This window comes from Cervus elaphus, chromosome 21, assembly GCF_910594005.1.
Source record: "Cervus elaphus chromosome 21, mCerEla1.1, whole genome shotgun sequence".
NCBI lineage: Eukaryota > Metazoa > Chordata > Mammalia > Artiodactyla > Cervidae > Cervus > Cervus elaphus.
The window spans coordinates 23639608-23659145 of NC_057835.1; the positions used below are offsets into that span (position 1 = coordinate 23639608).

General features: G+C 53.7%; 1 long non-coding RNA gene across 2 annotated transcripts; it reads left to right on the forward strand.

Annotated features, from left to right (window-relative positions):
- Positions 1-890: 890 nt before the first annotated feature.
- On the forward strand, positions 891-18394 carry LOC122679148. 2 transcript variants are annotated; one of them, XR_006336334.1, is made up of 5 exons: positions 891-1327; positions 7035-7127; positions 14939-15019; positions 15805-15886; positions 17187-18394. It is a non-coding gene; the product is annotated as an uncharacterized LOC122679148 (long non-coding RNA). The 2 variants fall into 2 exon arrangements; XR_006336335.1 differs by lacking the exons at positions 14939-15019; positions 15805-15886; positions 17187-18394 and adding an exon at positions 9057-9785.
- The last annotated feature ends 1144 nt before the right edge of the window (positions 18395-19538 follow it).

The following is a 19538-nucleotide window of genomic DNA, read 5'->3' on the forward strand; positions in this document are numbered from 1 at the left end:
GGTCCAAAGGAAAGGTGAAAAGCACAAATTTATTTGGAGTAAGTTTGTGTAGGCAAACCTGATTTTTCTACAGGAACAGTGAACTCTACTGAAATTCCACCGGACAACTGCAGTTTGCATACCCATCCTTCTCCGCAGTTTATGAAGAGATGTAAAATAGCTGGCTGACAGCAAGCCAGGTGAAAAGTCAGGCTGGTTTGAGGTGGGGGGGGGTTGCTGTGGACTTGCAACATTGTCATCAAAGGACATTTTTTCCTCTCCTGTCTGGGTTCCTTCTGCTGCTCTACACTCATCACTGCCACCCCCCCCCCCCCACTCCACCCCCAAAAAAGTGAACTGAACCAGAGAAGGACCACAGGACAAAAGTCTTGCTCGTGCCATCCTTCAGTTCCCTGGGAACAAACCAAAGAAGTGAATATACATATTACATTGGAATGTGAGTTACAGTGGAGTGGGCATTCCGTTCTCAGTTATGCCATTTTATCGCTCTGCCAGTGAGACTCTTTCAAGCCCCATGAGTTACTGAATGAATCCTGTCTGGTGCAGGAAAATCAGAATCCACCACTCAGAAAGTAACAAAGAAGTAGATAAAAGAAAGTAACAGAAGTAGGTAAAATAGTCACAACGTCACATCCTGCAGAAGAGGAGTATGGACCGCAGCAAATTTTCACTCGCCTTCTGATTGCAGAGTCTTCCTGCCTCCTCTCAGAACTGCGTCCTGCTGGCCCCTGTGGACGGTGAGGGAGGTGGATGCCTGCAGAGGAGGAAGGGACTTCACACCCTGGCTTTGCTGCCAACAAGCCACGAGTCTGGGCAACTGGCAGCTCGATAAAGGCAGGCCAGATGGGTCATCTCTGAAAGCGGGGCATGTTCTGCCCCTCTGGTGAGGATTCAGAATGTCTTTCCTAAGTACCAGTGAGAACTAAACAAGGCCACAGATGTAAAGCTCGGACATGAGATGCCCGGTAGATGATGTCAGGGCCTCCCGATTACTGTTGTTACTGGTGACTCAGCGGCTTCCCACGGGGCCTGCGGCCGGGAGGAGAGAGGACGCTCATCCCGCCCCTCCTGCGGGTGCCCCACTGCGCCTGAGTGGGGGACGGGGAAGGGCCCTTGGGGGTCTGTTTGGGACCATTTACTGGAGGAAGATGTAGCCTGCCTGTTGGTGACCGAAGCCTTGTAAACACTCCTGCAGCCCAAGAGATGGGGGAACGTGTGACTCCTGGAGCCTCCCTTGTCGTTACGATGAGATGACATGTCGGTTTCATTTCAGACTCTTCCTAAGGAGACTGAGCTGAGCATTCAGGGCCTTCAGGCTGGTGGAAAGGTGAGTGGGGCAACCCTGGCTTCCCTGTGTCCGCAGGACTCAGGGTAGAGTCTCGTGGCCAAGCTCGGAGAAGCCCTGGGTGGCCGAGAACAAGCCGCCCTTTCATCCCTGGCCTGGCTCGGCGAGCTCGAGGGGGAGGCAGAAGGGTAGCTGGTCCTCAGGGTGTCCCTGGGGAGCTGGCAACACCCCTGTTTCCATGTGTCCCCCCAAGGCTTGGGGTCAAACCCGAGGAGGAAGTGCTTCTCCCCTTTGGGCTGCAGCCCAGCCTGTGGTCAGAGATGCTGCTCCTGGTGCGAAGGACACACAGCCGTGGTTTCTGGACCTGGTGGCCTTGGGCTGAGGGCTGATGGGAGAGTGGGGGTGCCTGGGCTGGCGGGGCAGGCAGAGCCTCATGTCTGTCTGGGAGGAGGGCCGACACAGCAAGGCAACCCTTGATTTAAACTCGGGGACCAAGGTCCAGCTGTGGCCATCTGCTTGGGTGTCCTTTCTAGTGAACCCTGCCCTGCATGCTCGGCCCTTCTCTCTGCGGTTTCCTCGTGTGTGGAGGGGATTGACATTGGGAAAGACTGAAGGCAAAAGAAGCGGGTGGCAGAGCGTGAGATGCTTAGATAGCATCGCTAACTCAATGAACATGAATTGGAACAAACTCCTGGAGACAGTGGAGAAGGGAGGAGCCTAGCATGCTGCAGTCCATGGGGTCGCAAAGGGTTGGACATGACTTAGTGACTGAGCAGCAACAACAGCTGAGACAGGGACTAGAGCCTGGTGAGCACAAGTCCTGGGTGTGGACCGAGCCCCTCACTGCCTGAGCCCCACCTCGCAAACTCCAGCCTCAGCCACCGAAACAAGGAATTAGGGGGAAATTTGTGAAATTATCTGGCACTGAGCAAGTGCTCAATGAAAATGAATTAATTTTTTTTGACTTTGCCAATGCCCAGTGTTGATGTGAGTTCTTCTAGAAATTCAATTCTGAATTCCTAATAAATAGTATGTTTATCATCTTTATCTATTGTATTGTTGTTCAGTTGCCCAGTCGTGTCCAGCTCTTTGTGACCCCATGGACTGCAGCATGCCAGGCTTCCCTGTCCCCCACCATCTCCCGGAGTTTGCCCAAGTTCAGGTCCATTGCATTGGTGATGCCATTCAGCCATCTCACCTATAATATTATTTGTAAATTACTTACAACCAGTTTTTCTTTGAGAACCCTTGCCTGAGCTCTGCCCAGACACAGAGCTGGAGCCGGCACGACTTTGTGCTTCTTCTGATTTTATTTTTCTAGGACAGTCTTGCTCAAGCAAATGGCCTGACTGTACTTCCCGGGAACTTCCGTGGTGTCCACACTCACACCCAAGAGTCAAGCATTGCTCACTGAAAAGTCGGGTTTTCTGGGCTGTGCAGTCAGGGTCCTCACTGGCTCTGATCCCCCAACCTCAGTTCCAGCCTGTTTGCCTGTTGAGTCTGTGGCATTTGAAGCAGGTTTGTTGTACTCTCCACATGCTGGATGGTTCAGAGAAGTTGCAAGATCTAGAATCTGAAAAAGTTTGCATTTTGCGTTTTACATCTTAAACTGTTGTTTCAGTTCTGGATTAAGATTTATATATTTGAAAATATTTCAGCTTCCCTAGCTCCTTCTAAAGTAAGTGCAGCATTTTTTTTCAAAGTTCAACATACACCTATCCTGTTTTCTAAGAAGTAACCTCTGGCCATTGACTGGCCACTGATGGACGAATCCCTCATGGTCTGTAGTCCTCACGGCCCCTGACAGGGTGTTGTCTTCAGTCGTACCTGGACACCCTGCCCTCCAGACAAAGGCCTCCCTGGACAGGACGGGCCAGCCCTCCTGTCTCTTCTGCCTCCTCCACAGACGCGTTCCGGGCCCAGGTCTCCAGGGGCCGTGGGCTGCCAGCCCTGGGCAGTTAGAAGCTGTATGGGCCAGTCGGGGTCTCCTCTCCTGGTCTCCAACGGCCCTATTGCTGGTGCCCCGTCTTGCTGGTGGTGGTGAGAGGCTGTGAGCCTCAGCCCCCAAAGGGAGGGAGGGCACCCTCTCCTCTTTGTGAGTGTTCTCAGGCTTCGCGAGGGTTTCTCAGGAAGCACCAGGGCTGCGGCCTTTCTCGGGCGGGTGGCCTCGGGCAGGGTGTGCAGGTGTCCCGTCCCTCCCAGCCTGGAGTCAGGAAGTTTTCCCTCAGGAGGTCCTCAGTGAGGTCGCCCAGTGCTTCTCCTCGTGGCTTCTCTTAGGGAAATGCTGCATTTTGGTGCCAGAGAACCTCTGCTGGTTCCTCTGGGTCCCCCGGGGACGGGGGACTGGGATCCTGGGTGTCCACCTGAGGTGACCTGGTTTCGGGAAACACATTCAGCTCCCACTCAAGTGGCCTTTCTTACAACCGTGAAGGCATCCACGTGCCCTTCCTGCCTCTCTCTGTCTCTGTCTTTCTGTCTGTCTCTGTCTCCCCATTCATCTCTGTGTCCTTGCTTCCGGAGCTGTGTGCCCTGGAGGCAGTTATCGGGAACTCTGCTCAAGGACGTCTGAGTCTTAGGAAAGCAGGCCCTTCTCAACTGTCCAGAGCCTCATCTGGGTCACATAACTTTTCTTTGGGTCTTGGCCAGAGATCACTTTTATTGGGAATAAGTTATTACTGCTAAGTACTGCTTTCCTAATCCTTCTGGATATTTAAGAATCTTCATCAGAAGATTCATCAGAAGCAAGTGGGCACCGGTAACTTTTGGTCTTTTCTGAATAAAATAACTTTGTCCAGGTGTAGCAAGAATTTATTTCAATATCAGGACAAGTTTTCATTGTGTTATTTACGATTCACTTATTTGCAAGTGATGGCTGGGAGGGGCGTGTTGCTCAGTCATGTATGGAAAACGTCCCCATGTTTTGGGACAGAGGTGATTTCCACACTCTGGGTGTCAGAGTCAAGACTTTGGAGATGGGGTGTCCCCAGTGGTCCTCACTGGGCTCCAGGGGGTGCGATTCGGGGCCATGTGAGTAAAACCAGGTGTGACCTTACATTGCAGAGGGTACATCCACCCAGTGAAAACACATCTTTGTTTTGGGAACATCCTAAGTTATAGAAGCCCTGCAACATTGAAAGAGAATAAACATTCTTTAAAAATCTTAAACTGAAATATATTTCATCCAAATAATGTCTTGCATGATATCATCTAAACATTTTGGTTCTGGTTGTTCTTTGCGATGGAATTAACTTTATTTTTTAAAATTAGTGGTTTTCTCTGGATCCCGTTCTGCCAGTTCATGGTATCATTGCTTTGATTTCTGTAGAATTTCTAAGAATCTTCATTTCAGATCCAGGAGTTCTAGTTTCCTTGTTACAGAACAAAACAGCATTTGATAGACTTTTAAAGAATCTACTACTCATGGAATTCTCCAGGAAAGCATACTGGAGTGGGCTGCCATTTCTTACTCCAGGGGATCTTCCCCACCCAGGGATTGAATCCACACCTCTTGTACCTCCTGCATTGGCATGAGCCTCCTGGGAAGCCCCTTGTCCTGACAAGCACATTCTTTCTACCTTGAGTTACGTAGCTGGGTTGGAGGACGCAGAACCCCCAGGCCTGCTGTGCCCAGGGCTCACCCCTTCAGGGTAGGGTCAGAGGCCTGTCTGCTTTCCTCCCACCCCTGGGAGATTAGATTTGGTGTCTGGCCAAATCCTTGGCTAGAAATCTCCAACAACAGGGCCTTTGCACTAACCGCCAAGTGTGCGGTCATCCCAGTAAATTTAAATGGACTTAACATGACTCTCACACCCCAGATGCCCCGCTGAGAGCAGAGGCTGGTTCATCAGCAGACGCGTGGGATCACAGGGGCTCTCTCAGCAGAGTTGTTTCATCAGCACACGAATGGGGTCAGACGCAGCGAGACTGAGCAGCCTTGGCAGTGAAAGTGAAAGTCCCTCAGACATGTCTGACTCTTTGCGACCCCGTGGACTATGCAGTCCATGAAATTCTCCAGGCCAGAATACTGGAGTGGGTTGCCTTTCCCTTCTCCAGGGGATCTTCCCAACCCAGGGATTGAACCCAGGTCTCCAACATTACAGGCAGATTCTTTACCAACTGAGCCACAAAAGCGCGGAGTTGGAAGTCTGATGATGCTGGGTGCTGGGATCTGCTGTGGTCTCTTCCCATTGAGAGGCACCCCTGCCCCCGCCCTGGGGACCAGAGGCTGAACTTTCTGGGCTGTGCCCTGCCCAGGGGAAGAAAGCCCAAGAGAGGCCAACCTGGCTGCCCAAGGCGCTGTCCCCCATTGGTGGCCAGTGGCTCTCTGGGCGGGGCTGGCACCCTGAAACCCGAGGACGGCCAGGCGGGTGCGGCTGGGACTTCTGTCTGGGAGGACACAGTGATGGGTGTGACTGCACCGGAGTGCGTGGCAGGCAGGCGCTCAGGACCAAACGTGGAGGAAGGATGTGCTTGTCAGCCCCCCTCGCAGTACAGACTGCATCCGTGCGTCTGAGTCGGGGGCTGACAAACGGCCCATTGTGCCAGGATTGGGTTAAGTCACCCAGGCAGCTGACTCGGCTTCAGGACTTGGAAATGGCATTTCTCACCTCCTCCGCACTGGTCTTTTCAGTTGCTTGCCAAGTCGAAGGGGAAAGAAAAAATCCCTTAATTCTGGTTAGAAGTGTTTCAAATGTTACATAAAGAGGCACTTGGCTGGTTAACTGGCTCAGTTCTGCCTGGGTTTCATCTCAGGAAGCATTTAAGCTCGCTCCCCAGGACTGCACCCCTAGTAAACACCCTGCTTTAAGGGCCCTCGGCACACGTAGGCTCATTGTTCCGCCTAAGAACCATCAGTTTATAAAAATCACAAACACATTGTGTTTGCTGGAATATCCTGCTCTACATTTGAAAAGGTGTAATAAATTCCAGTTTGAAAACTCAAGTTCTCTAAGGTGCTTCTTTTCCTGTAGGTTCTGCACTTTGGCCTCAAGAGAGGCTCAGTCACGTGGGCACGTGGAGAGCCAGCTTGCCCACGTGGTGTGGCACTCTGCATCTGATACGTTAGGGGTTTTCATTCATCAGTGAAATTAGGAAATTCCATGACACTTTCTAATGTTCTCACTAGCTCACTTTTTTTTTTTTTTTTGCTGCACATTTATAATCGTGTAGACAGGACAAGTTCCAGCCTCCACTAACCACCTAGCGAGGATGTTGAGATTTTAAGCTATAGAAGTTGCTCTTGGTTTAGCTAGGTTCTTGCAGTTAGAGGAAGTGCTGTGTGCCCTGTTCTGGTGGGCTCGGGGGGGTGCCATGGTCGTGGGTCTCTGTGCTTTGTGGTGGGAACACAGCTCCACACCTGGTCTCAGAGCACAAGTGGAGACGTTCTCCCCGTCACGGGGGTGGTCCCCGGGGACAAGGTGCTGGGGTGAACCCGGCTGTGTTGGGGGTCCTCTCCAGCCACTGGCGCTTTGAGTTTGGAGTAGAACCTGCTCCCTGGTGGGCGGGTGGTGCCATGCAGGATTGTTAGTTGTGACAAACCCAGTTCCTTCTGATATTCCTCCCCCTCCCTCCCCTCCCCCTCCTTTTCCCCTCCCCTCCCCCTCCTTTTCCCCTCCCCCTCCCTCCCCTCCCCCTCCTTTTTCCCTCCCCCTCCCTGCCCTCCCCCTTCCTCCCCTCCCCCTCCTTTCCCCTCCCCCTCCCATTCAGGAGTTTATTCTCTCTAACTCATTTTCTTGCTCTTTCATTTCAGGCATGATTTGTTTCCTTAGGAATTCCTTCTATAGTACTTGGAGCTTTGTGGATAAAGCAGCAGTCAGAGACGCCCTGTAGAAATGGAGTGGAGGTAATTAAAGACACACGAGTGTGTACTCTTTCCTTTGAAGACTGAGGCCTGCAGGCCCTGCTCTAGATCTGTGTGCTCGGCTGTGATGCGGGATGTTAGCGGTGGTGCTGCAAGGCCTTCAGGGTGTCGGGCCTGGGCTGGGCCTGGGTGGGTGGATGGACCCCCGCACCGGTGTCCTGTCAGTTCAGATGAACTGCTCAGTCCTGGTCCCAGATCCCGGCTCTTCAAAGCCCAGGGTCAGGTTACGTTTTATAAGAAGAAAGTCAGATTCAAAGCCTGGCAGAAGATAATCTAGTCTTAACTCAGAGACACTCACAGACGTGCTTTTGATATTTATGTGCTGTATTTTCACAACACTTTCTGTAGGTTGGGACTTAAACCTGGGAGGGTTCTCGCCTGAGCCAGCCTGGATTCCATCTGGTCACAGGCTTAGCCTCCCGCCCTCAGGGGCTCTGGGTCCACGGCCAGGACCCACGACTTGGATCCAAGCCCTTGTGGGGGCTGCTGCAGGGCCTGTGAGCTAGGCCCTCTGGGCAGAGGCGTCTGACGTGCTGCCTTCACTGAGCCCCTGGCCCAGCCACTTCACCATGGACAGGACACTGTGCTGTGGTCCCAGGGTCCCCAGGGTGCACTTTGTCCAGTTAGAAGGTCCAGACTCCAGCCTACCCTGTCCCTTTGAATCCCTGAGCATGCAGCGGGCCTGGACCCTGTTGTCTGTCCTCTTCCTGAGAAGCCCGGGCGTTTCCCAGAACACTTGTTGAGAGGAGCTGCCCCACTTGGGCGGCCATGAGCTGGGGGCAGAGCTTTGGAGGCCTGGGCAAGGGAGGGGCTGGGCACCCCGCCGAACCCCTCCTCCTGCGGGCCCAGGCGGGCTCTGATGTCCACGGGGATGCTGCCCCCCTCCACCAACCCCCGCCTTCATTAGGGAAATGACTGTTTTCCTTGCATTCCAGGCTCCGAGTTCATTTGAACGTTTGGGGATCTGTGGGGACAGTGGCAGATGGGGCTGAGGGCCGGGGGGAGGAGAGTTGAGGGAGTAAGTAAGTGTCAAGGAATTCATTGTCTGCGCTCCACCTGTTGCTGCTCTGGTCCCAATCAACCTGCTCGCCAGGCTGGAGCCAGCGGACATCTGGAAACACTGCTCTGTTTATAAACTTGGCATGGAGCAGCGCTCGCGGCCTGACCTCCCACACGAATCTGGAAACAATTAGAGAAGATGATAGGCAGGCCCGAGAACGCTCCAGGGAGGAGGAGCCTGCAGGGGAGGGGTGCCCGGGGGAGCCCGCGGGGTGCGGGAACCGTCCTGGGGTGTAAGGAGCTGGGGTCTGGGAGGGAGGCCCGGATGGGGGAAGGGCGCCCGGGGAGGGGGAGGGAGCCAGGGTGGGTGAGGGGGCCAGAGATCTGGTGGGGGAGTGGGGTACGGAGAGAAACAAGGGTTGGGGGGAACTTGGGAGGCCTGGACTCCAGGGAGGTCTGGATGGGACCCTGGGTAGGGTGTTTGCAGCCCCCAGTGCCCCCAGCCTGCCCTCACTGTGAGCTCGGAACCAGCCCATCGTGGACACAGAGAATCCAGGCCTTTCTGGTCCCTGTAAGAAAAACATCACACAGTCTCAGCTCATTTTTTTTAGTTTCGGAAACACATTCTTGAAAAGCACTTTTTAACCACAGGAAGTTTAAGCAATGTGCCATTTTCCCGCAGAAAAACTAAGAGATACTTGAAGTGCAGAGGGCAGTTCTCTAAACAGGGCAACCCTGGCTGGCCCGGTGCTGGGCCCCGTGGGGTTGGACCCCGTGGCGCTGGGCCCTGGCAGACAGATGAGTGCCCCGCTCTGAGCTCCGGAGCCAATTTAGGCCGGAGTCTGCAGCCGCAGGAGGTGAATGAGTCTCGTCCTCTTCACTCAAGAAACACTTTTTTCTCTTTCTCTGCAGAACTGAAATGTGATTCCCAACCCAGAGTGGATGCTCTTTTCACGCTCAGCTGGGTCTCTAACTCCTGAAATATTAATCTGTAAGAGCTGCTGGCAAACCAATCATTGGCACAATTAACAAGCTCCTGGTTGGCCACACAGCCTTGAGGACGGGAGGTCCTGGGGGTGGGGGTCAGCTGAGCCACTGGGAGGGTGGCATCCCCCCAGCCTTGGTCCCACTCTGCCTGGTCTCCAGGATCAGCCCGAGTGCATTTGCTAAGATTTCTGAAAGTTGCTCTGTCCATGATCACATGTCACATGTCAGCTCACATCCGGGCACTCTCTACTCTCTGAGCACAGAACTTTGAGGCCCAGTCTGGTCCCACCATCCACCCCCTGCACTTTTCTTCTTTGCATACATGTGTCCTTTCATACTCCCTGCTTCTTATGCAGTGGTTTCCATTTAGGACATAGGACGAGTACCATCCAGGGATGTGAAAAATCCAGCCTGAGGCCCCAAACAGAGTGGGTCCTGCTCTCTGGGCAGATGCAGAGCCCCCGGAGACGAAAACCTCATAAGCCAACTGTAGACTCGGTGCTTTGCTGCAAGAGGATTCATTTGAGCTATAATAAAAAGTAGTGTGTTTATTTAACCCCTGTAAGCTGATCTCCTTGGTCTTCATGAACTGGCTGGGCAGCTAAGGACCCACATTCCTTCCACAGTTAATAAAACTTCATATTTTTCTCTGTATTCATAAATTTAATTGCACTCAGACCCACTTAATCTACATTAGTTTTTGAAACTTTAACTAGATTAAAAAAACATAAGCGCTCTCATCCCTCCCCCCCCGACCCTCCCTGCAACAGGCAGCATAATCATCATCTTTAAGTTAGACGACATAAATTGGAAATTTTACTGTTTTTGTCATTCGGAAATCATCTCTCATCTTTACAATTTTCTGACCTGGAGATTGTAGCGATGTAAAGTGACTTGGTCACAATTCTTCCTACGATAAATACACTTACAATTTAAGTGCTTCTATTTGTTCAATTTGATTAAAAGCCCACAACCAAAAGCAACAATAAAATCCCCACCAAGCCAGACCTAACGGACTTCACCCAGGACCCCCTGTAAGTCCTTTGTGATGCCCGCACGTGCTGGGGGAGAAACTTCTTCCAGAGACCCGAGGAGGTGGGCTGCCCTCAGCTGCCACGGGGCTTCCTTCTGCTCCCTCTACCCGCTCATGGTGGGTTTTGAACACCAGTGGCATTTCTAGCAGTCATTTTGCTTTCTCTTGAGATAAATAAATGTGGCTTCTCAGCCTGAGAGCTGGTCACCCAGCCTGGAAGCCTGGCCAGCGGCCGTCACCCCCTCTACTGTGGCCTCCCTTGTGCAGAATCTTCTCCAAACCCAGCGATTCGAAGGCACCTTAAAACTGCTTGTCATGAGGAAGCGCCCTCCTTCTCAAGAACCACAGCAAGGGCGGCTGCTCCTGGGCGCCTGCTCGGGCATGGGGTGAGCTGGACGCTGCCTGACCGTGTCCAGTGACTCCGCTGGCGTCTGTCGAGTGGCCGGAGCTCCTCACTTTGCTGCTTGACCTCCGGTGGCCTTGGGAGGTGCTGACCCTTGCCTGCCTTGTGTCCTGGACCCTGCACGCTGTGGTTCAGCCACATGTCGATGGGACACCATTGCTCTCGAGAAGATAGGGTCCAGAGGCCTCTGTGTGCCTCCTGACTGACCGCCTTTCCAATCATGGCCCCGGTCACTGTGCATTTCCACAAATGCTCTCCTCACTTTGAGGGTTTACGTTTGCTGCTCCGTCTGCTTGAAATGAGTGGCATTGGTGGTTCAGTGGTAGAAATCTTGCCTCTTACTTGGGAGACCTGGGTTTAATTCCCAGCCAATGCTTTGTGCTCATATTTCTTGGGCCTTCCCAGGTGATGCTACTGGTACACTATCCATCTACCAGTGCAAGAGATGCAGGGGTCAGGAAGATCTCCTGGAGGAGGAAATCGCAACCCGCTCCAGTATTCTTGCCTGGAAGATCCGGTGGACAGAGGAACCTGGTGGGCTACAGTCCGTGGGATCTCAGAGTTGGACGTGACTGAGCATGCGCCTGCACACAGGCAGGTATACGTTAATATTTGCCTCTGCCTGAAACACTCTTCCCACCACTTCAGGTCGGGTCCCTCACCCACTTCAAGAAGCCTGGATGCTGAGGTTGGGTGACCAGCAGCCCATGGACTCCTGTGTTTGTCCCATCAGGAGACTTCCCACTGTCACTGCCTCAGTCTTTCACCAGCTGACCCCAGGCTTCAGCTGCACCAGACGTGTGCTCACCCTGCGTCCGCCTGTACATGTGGGTGCTGGCCCTGCAGTCATGTGAGCCGTTCCAGGACAGGGTGCCCGGGGAACAGGAGTGTGTGAGGTCCAGAGTCAGACTCGTGTTCAACACGGTAATTAATGGGAAGGCAACTGGAAAAGGAACATTACTTGGTCCTCCCTGGAGGTTCTTTGACGGTTCAGTTCAGTTCAATCCCTCAGTCGTGTCCGACTCTTTGCGACCCCATGGACTGCAGCATGCCAGGCTTCCCTGTCCATTACCAACTCCTGTAGCTTGTTCAAACTCACGGCAATCGAGATGGTGATGCAGTTCAAACATCTCATCCTCTGTCATCCCCTTCTCCTCCCACCTTCAATCTTTCCCAGAATCAGGGGCTTTTCTAAGGAGTCAGTTTTTTGCATCAGGTGGACCAAGTATTGGAGCTTCAGCTTCAGTATCTGTTCTTCCAATGAACATTCAGGACTGATCTCCTCTAGGATTGACTAGAGGTTTGATTGACTAGAGCCCCTGATTCTGAGAAAGACTGAAGGTGGGAGGAGAAGGGGATGACAGAGGATGAGACGTTTGAACTGCATCACCAACTCAATTGCTATGAGTTTGAACAAGCTACAGGAGTTGGTAATGGACAGGGAAGCCTGGCGTGCTGCAGGTTTGATCTGCAGATTGAACTGTAAGGTTTGATCTCCTTGCAGTCCAAGCAACTCTCAAGTGTCTTCTCCAACACCACAGTTCAAAAGCATCAATTTTCCAGCACTCAGCTTTCTTTATGGTCCAACTCTCACATTCATACATGACTACTGGAAAAACCATAGCTTTGACTAGATGGACATTTGTTGGCAAAGTAATGTCTCTGCTTTTTAATATGCCATCTAGGTTGGTCATAGCTTTTCTTCCAAGGAGCACATGTCTTTTAACTTCATGGGTGCAGTCACCATCTGCAGTGACTTTGGAGCCTAAGGAAATGAAGTTTGTCACTGTTTCCATTGTTTCCCCATCTATTTGTCATGATGGGACCAGAGGCCATGATCATTGTTTTTTGAATGTTGAATTTTAAGCCAGTTTTTTCACTCTCCTCTTTCACTTTCATCAAGAGGCTCTCTGACAGTTACCAGGCTCTTTACGGTTATAGGCACGAAACAGCCTTCTTTCCAATGGTGTTTCCTTCTATTATCATTAGTGATGAAAATTGGATTTATTTCGCATATTACAGTGCAGGGTTTGATGTTGTTTTTATGTGAACGTAACTGCTCTGTAAAACCTCAAGCGTTTTTCTCTCCGAGAATTGGCAGATGAGAGGTTATATAAACTTGTGGCCAGCAGAGAGGTTCCCAAAACATCGCAGTGGAGGCAGAGGAAACAGAGGGCAGGAATGCCGGTGTCTGGGTCCCTCCTGCAGATGGAGGGGAGTGCTGGCGTCTGCTCTTTATTATGGGGCTGCTCTCCATCACGGGCTCGCTCAGGGGAGTCAGGCATTCTGCTGGAGGTCACACAGCCTCTCTGGGACCCTACTCTGAGTCTGCGAGCGAGAGTGGGTTTCTTTGCGGGGACGCCCCCATCCCCATCCCTTATGGTCCTGGGCACGGAGACGGACCCCTGCTCTCAGCCTGATCATGCGCCTGGTGGTGACCACATGCCCAGAGGGTCACACCCCGTAGGGGGCCCACCCAGGCACCTGCTTTCCTGTTCGAGCCTGTCCTGCGTGGACACTGCTGGCCTGATCTCTGATCCTGTGGTGAACGTCTGGGGATTCCCAGGTTGGAGGGGTTCATGTCCTCACCAGTGATGAGAGCAGGGGAGGCTGACCTAGGGCATCCTGCATCTCCATCTTATTACCATAGAATCCCCAGGGGAACCATCAGGCATGAGGTGCGGGGGCTCTAGGAATCCCTCGAGTGCCTCTGTCCCCCTGCCGGCTCCCGTCCAGTGCCTGGCCCACATGGGCTGTGACCCCTGAGCCTGCGCTGACTCCCAGGAGGCTTCTGTGTGCAGAGTCTGGCCTCTCTACCCCCCGGCCCCTGTGGGTATTTCAGCCTCCTCTGGGGACCACTTCTCACAGTGGGCAGGTGGGCGGCGGTGGTGGCAGGAAGATGCAGGGCGGGAGGAGGGAGTGACTGCACGCGGAGTAAACACCCTCGTGACTGTAGACGTCAGTGCTGGTGTCTAGTCATTGGTTTTACACCTGAATTCCTCCCGCGTGTCTCTGTGTTAACATGACCGTGTGGGTCACAGACAGCAGTGGGCTTGGGAAGCCGAGTGTCAGCAGGAAGGCCACCCCCGAATGACACCCACCTTCCTAGGGAGGGTCGTGACCCCACTCCATCCTTCCACTCCACTCGGGCGACACCCCCACGCATCCTGTTCAGAGGCAGCTCAGATCCGGCTGTTTTCCTCCTGTTTTTCATCACAGAGCATGAGGGAAGGCCAGGAGGTGCCCGTCTACCCACGGGGTCTGGAGGAGGCCTGACTGCTGTCTGCAGAGAGGGGAGGAGGCCTGGCCGGCCCTTGGGCTGCCCACGGCCCTGTCAGTCAGTGGCCTGGGCCCCATCTCGCCGGCCACCAGTCTGCGTATATGGTCCCGGTGAGAGCACCGGGCAGGGTCACAGGAAGGGAACCTGAGACATGGACGCCCTCTCCGGAGAGCCTGTCCCTTCTACCACCTGGGTCAGTGTGATCACCACGGTGCAAGCCCATCATCACTGCAGCCAGGACCCCAGACAGGCCAAGTCCTGTGCTGGACACAGAGCTGACCACACGCTTTCACACACACGTGTCAGGCAGGGCCCATGGCTGCTCACCGTTCTTCTGTGCTTAAGTCCGGACTTTAGGTCTGGAGCAGGCTTCTCGGCCTGTCTGGGGCTTCAGTCCTACAGAGAGGCACATGGAACCCCACCCCCAGTGGCTGCAGGCGACAGAGCTTGGGAGGCACAGCAGGAACTGGCCTGCAGGGAAGGGGTCGTCCAGGACGGCTGGCCTGGGGCGGTGACTCTGGAGGGGGATGGAGGAGGCCCCACCTGTTCACACCACAGTCACAGAGGTGTCCTATCAGGCCTGGGGGCCACACCCAGGATGAGTGAGGGCCTGGCCTCAGAGCACTTCCCTAGGGTGACCGGCACCAGTGGAACTGGGCCAGCCTGGGTCTTTGACCTGCTCTTGGAGGCTCTTTACTGATAAAAGTCAGTAGGCGATTCCAAAAGAGAGGGGCCAGCCAGCTCTGTAGGAAGCTCTATAGGAAGCTGTGGACCTGAGTTCTGGGTCACAAATTTTTCCCCAAAGAATATGTTAAAAAAAGTTTTTTTTACTGTAGTATAGTTGATTTACAATGTTGTATTAGCTTCTTCTGTACAGCAAAGGGATTCAGTTAGACATATGTATGTCCGCTCTTTTTCAGATTCTTTTCCCTTATAGGTCATTATTGAGTGGAATTCCCTGTGCTTGTTAGTTATCTACATACACAGAGTAGTGTGTATATGCTTTTAAACTTTTTATGTGAGATGAAGAATCAGTGCAGTTGTGAGAGATGATGCAGAGACGCCCATGACCATTTACCCGGTCTCCCTAGGTAACGCCCCATGAACCTGCCGACCGACACCTCCGCATCACAACCTAAAGCTGAGTTTGTGCAGCTGCAGACTTCCCCATGGTGAGTCTGTTTATCTGTTTACTTGTCCCCAGGGACCCCACAGGGTCCCTGTGCTTCCCTTTGGGGTCACCCCCACCCCTACCCCTGGTGAGTACAGTCTCTTTTCCATCTTCGAGTGTTGTCCAGTGTGTGTGGGAGGCGTCCTCACTGAGCATCATTCCTTGAGGCCTGTCCTCCTTGTCCGCTCTCTGTATCCTTCCAGTCTGAGCATCTTCCACAGTCTGGAAGGAACACCTTTCCTGTAACCACTCATGGCTGAAGGACACCTGAGTTGACCCCATTTTTGGCTATTACAAATAATGCTTCCAGAAGCATTTGCATACACATTGTTGTGTGAATATAATTTTCTAGAATAAAAACAGAAATCCTTTCAAATTCCTGAGTAAATGGTCCGAGGGGTCCCCAGGCCACTGTGGGGAAGAGCATGGAAGTGAGGGTTTACCTGGACAGCCGCCCACACAGGGAACAGCCCTCTGGGGGCCTGTGGCTCTGGGCTGCTCCTCCTGCTCCATCCCGGCTGGCAGCCGCCGGTCGAAGAAGAATTTATTTCTGACGGCCCTGAGCAGACACTTCAGTTTAACACCTTCAGTTAAACAGAACACCTTCAGTTTAACAGAATCAAATTATCACCTAAGAAGATCTTTCATGTTTCCTGTGGCTCAATATTTTCAAATGTACCAGCTTCAAAATTTTAACCGGTTACTTTGAAAAGGTTGGGGATGTAGACTTGGGATTCTGCTGTACTTGTAACAGAAAGGTAGTATTATTTTATGATTATTTTATAGTCATACCTGAAACAAAGCGTCCTTCTCTTTCCTGATGATGTTGTGCAAACAAGATGGTCCTCCTTGCTTCTCAGACCATCAGGTGAGTATTAGCACCATTCTCATTTCACAGGTGAGGTGGAGTCAGTTTCTGAAGTTCTCAGAACTGGGGCAGATGAAGGTGAGTGGACCCAGGCGGCTTGAGGAGAGTCCAGGACAGCCTCCCGAGCTGTCGGTCATCTGAGGGGTCTGTGTGATGCCAGCTGAGACTTGCCTCTTGGATCCGAAGGTGGGGTTCACTGTGTAGACGCTGCCAGGTGGATTGTGTTTATCCGGTGTTAGCATCAGCCTCGTCCCTATTTAGGACCGGGGTCATCTCTCAGCAGCTGTCCTGAAAGCACAGCCGATTAAATAGATACTGATACACAGAGTTCTTTGTCTGCGGAAAGGATATACAAGTCAAAACACTTTTCCTGCAGCTCCCGGTTGGTCAGAGCGGACACATTGTGTTTCAGGACACAGTTCAGGGTTGCTTCCTCTAGCTGCCCACCCCCGTGCTGACCGCACACTTTCCTTCTCACTCACAGGAGGTGCTTCCTGTGTGAGCCCCCCCACCCACGGCCCGCAGCATCTCCGCGGCCACCTGGTTGCCCACCGCGTCCTCCTCTGGTGGGGAGTCCCCGCCCCCTGCAGTGACCACTCTGCTCGGAGATGGTCTCAGCCACAATTCTCTCTACCCTCTCACTCTGCTGCAGTGAGAGGAGGCGAGGGGGGTTCTGAAAGCGGGGATGTGGTTTTTGGCTGCCTGACCCATGTGGCCACGGGCAGCCACACACCAGTGCTAGTGAGGGACTCTCCTGCCCCCAGGCCCGGAGACACGCTGCCAGGACCGCCCTCTCTTCATCTTGTGGTCCGAGGGGTTTGGGGGCTGCAGAATGCACCCACGCGGCCTCTTCATGCTCCTCACCCATGTCCCTGCCTCCAGCCCTTCATGCTGGATACTCAGCCCTGATTTCTGCTCAGGTTGAGTAAATGGTTTGTCAGTGTTTGTCTGTAGAAATCAGCCACTTTGCACCCCGAGACGTGGCCTCAGGAGAATAAACATTCTTTATTTCCAAATCGTAAGAAAGTGGGTCCCTCCTGTGTGGAGGAAGGCTTGTGGACTGGGGAATTTAGGACCCTGTCCTGGAGGACAGGTGGCCGCTGATCCCCCAGGTTGCTGTTCACGAGGTTTCTGGGAGGCTCGTTTATCCTGACTGTCCTGGGTGTTGTCAGCACAGGGGCTGGACATGGCTCTAATTTTGAGAACGTGAAGAAGGAAGCTCTTGGCCAGATCAGTTTCTGAAACTCCTCTTTCCATGACCGAAAGTAGCTCTGCTTTAACAAGCATTCTTTGCTCGCAGCTCTGCTTCTCATCTGGCCCAGCCTCCTGTGAAGTCATAGCTCTGTGATATGGCAGCCGTTACCAAGATGGAAATGATTAGGACGTCACGGGAGCTGGCACAGGATGGCCCATGTTCCGGACAGGACCAGGACCCCGGGTCCCAGCCACAGCTCTGTTATCCACCCAGCCCCGCTTGGTGGCTGGGGAAAGCCGCTTCGCCTTCCCCAAGTCGATCCTCGCGGTCTGCTGGTCATGGCCTCAGAAGCTTGGATGCCTGCGCCTGGACCAGCTGTTGTCTGTTGTCCCTGGGGATGCTAGGCTCCCCCGGGTAACGGGATGAGGCAAGCCTTTCTGGGACACCTTTCAAGTTGGGAAACTGGAGCACAGGCTCTGAGAGAAGGCAGCTGCAGGAAGTCTGGCAGAGGCACCCATCCCCTCTGCTGAGAACAGGAATGAGCCTGGCTGTGGGCTTGGATGAGCTGGAGGGGGAGGACATCCCGAAGGACTGAGGAGGGTGTTTCTATACTGAAGATTAACCTCGGGGTTGTGGGGCGGGGGGGGGGGGGGGAGGCTCAGAGGGAGAGGACAGTGGTCATCAAACTTTTCCATAATCAAACTTTTTAGGAGACAGTTTAGCTGAATCAGTCTAACCTTTGAGATAATGCTCTTTAGAAGAAAACAGAAGATGAGATTTTCACAGTGAGGGAACGAGCAATGTGAGACTTTGCTGCTCTTGCTGCCCCAACCCAATCCTTCCTCACATAGTTGTCACCGTTCCCCTGGGAGACTGAAACCACCAGTCTCCTCTTCTGGCCCGGGGACTCCTTGTCTGTAGCCCCACTTGTGGGGGTGAAAGGCTGGAGCCCACCCGCCCACCTGTGCTCAGCTGTTGGGGCTGGTGTCTGGCCAACTGATAGACCTGGTAGGTCTTCTGCCTGTCACACCCCCCAGCTTCAGGGACTTTCACAGAAACATCCAGTTATCACCTGCCCGCTTCAGTGGAGGAGAGGGGTCCGGACCACTGTGGACAAGTGTTAACTTCCTGGGTGTGAACGACGAGAAGGCACAACCTGCATGGATGATTTGTGTTTCATCTGGGGACTGTACAGAGGACTGTAGTCCAAAGGTGGCCTCTCGGTAGCTCAAGGGGCCATCCTGAAAAGGTCAGAGAGGAACCAGGACCTAAAGGAGCTCCTGGCTGAGAAAAAAATCCAGTTAACAGCAAGAGATATCTGCTGATCACTGAAAACAGATACCACCAGTTAGCGACTTAATGCTTGTCTAGGTATGGGAAGATGCCAGAGTCTGATGGGCCGACCTGGTTCTCAGGGGTCCATCCACCCACCCTTGGTCTCCCCCATCCAGGCGCGGGGCGGGCTCCCCAGAGCCTGGAGTCAGCATCCCAGCCTCAGCTCACCCCACTGCCTGCTCACCCTGCTTCCCCAGCCTGGCTCACCTGCCCCCATGTGGAGGGGCCTGTCCGGACCTGGTCCATGTCACTCAGAAACCCCAGTTTGTTGTGGGCCTGTCCCCAGAGCCCTACCCTCACAGCCACCTGCCCTCCAGGACACCTGCCGGGAATTTCAGAGGCAGCATGTCTACGACATCAGTGGTGGTGCCCCTCCTCCCCCGCAGAAATACCATTTCAGGAAATGAGACCACTGTCCACTCCGTCTACTGAGTAAGACAATGGGGCTCCCGTGAGCACTTCCGTCTACCCCCTGCCCGCATGCCCAGCTGCTCTTCCTGCCTGTTTCCTCTCTCTGTGGCCCCCCCCGGGGGTCCTCACCTCCCTTCCCACTGCTGTCCTTGGGTTCACCCCACATGGCCTATGCTGGCCCCGCCGCTCCCCCCGCCCTCCGCCAGGTCTCCCTGTTTCCCTCTGGTCGGCCACAGCCTCGTGTCCACACCCTGTAGAGAGCCCCTCCAAAAGCCTCCCTGAATCACAGACCCACAGCTGGCCCACGTTTCCTGACAGCTCTCGGCATCCTGGTCCCCTCTGTCTGGGCTTTCCAAGCTGTGGGCAGCCCCGACCTCCCTCCCGAGCACAAGACCGCTTCCTCTCCCCAAACATCAGCTGTCTCCTCCTTGGCCCCAGGGCCCTGCGCTGCCCAGGACACACCTGCACAGCTCTGCATGGCCCTGCACGGCCTGGGAACTGCCTCCCAGGGTCACCACGCGGAGCCTCGGGGCGCCTGTCCACACTCTGCCCGGCAGGTCAGGCAGGTTCTCACCCATCCCCTCTGTTACTCTCTATTCCCTTCAAGAACATTTTCGCACACAAGCAGACAGGTGGTGTCCATGACAAACCCAGCCCCGGACAGAACCTGGCCTTTCTAGAAGGAACGGTGAACACCTGCTGGAGGCCCAT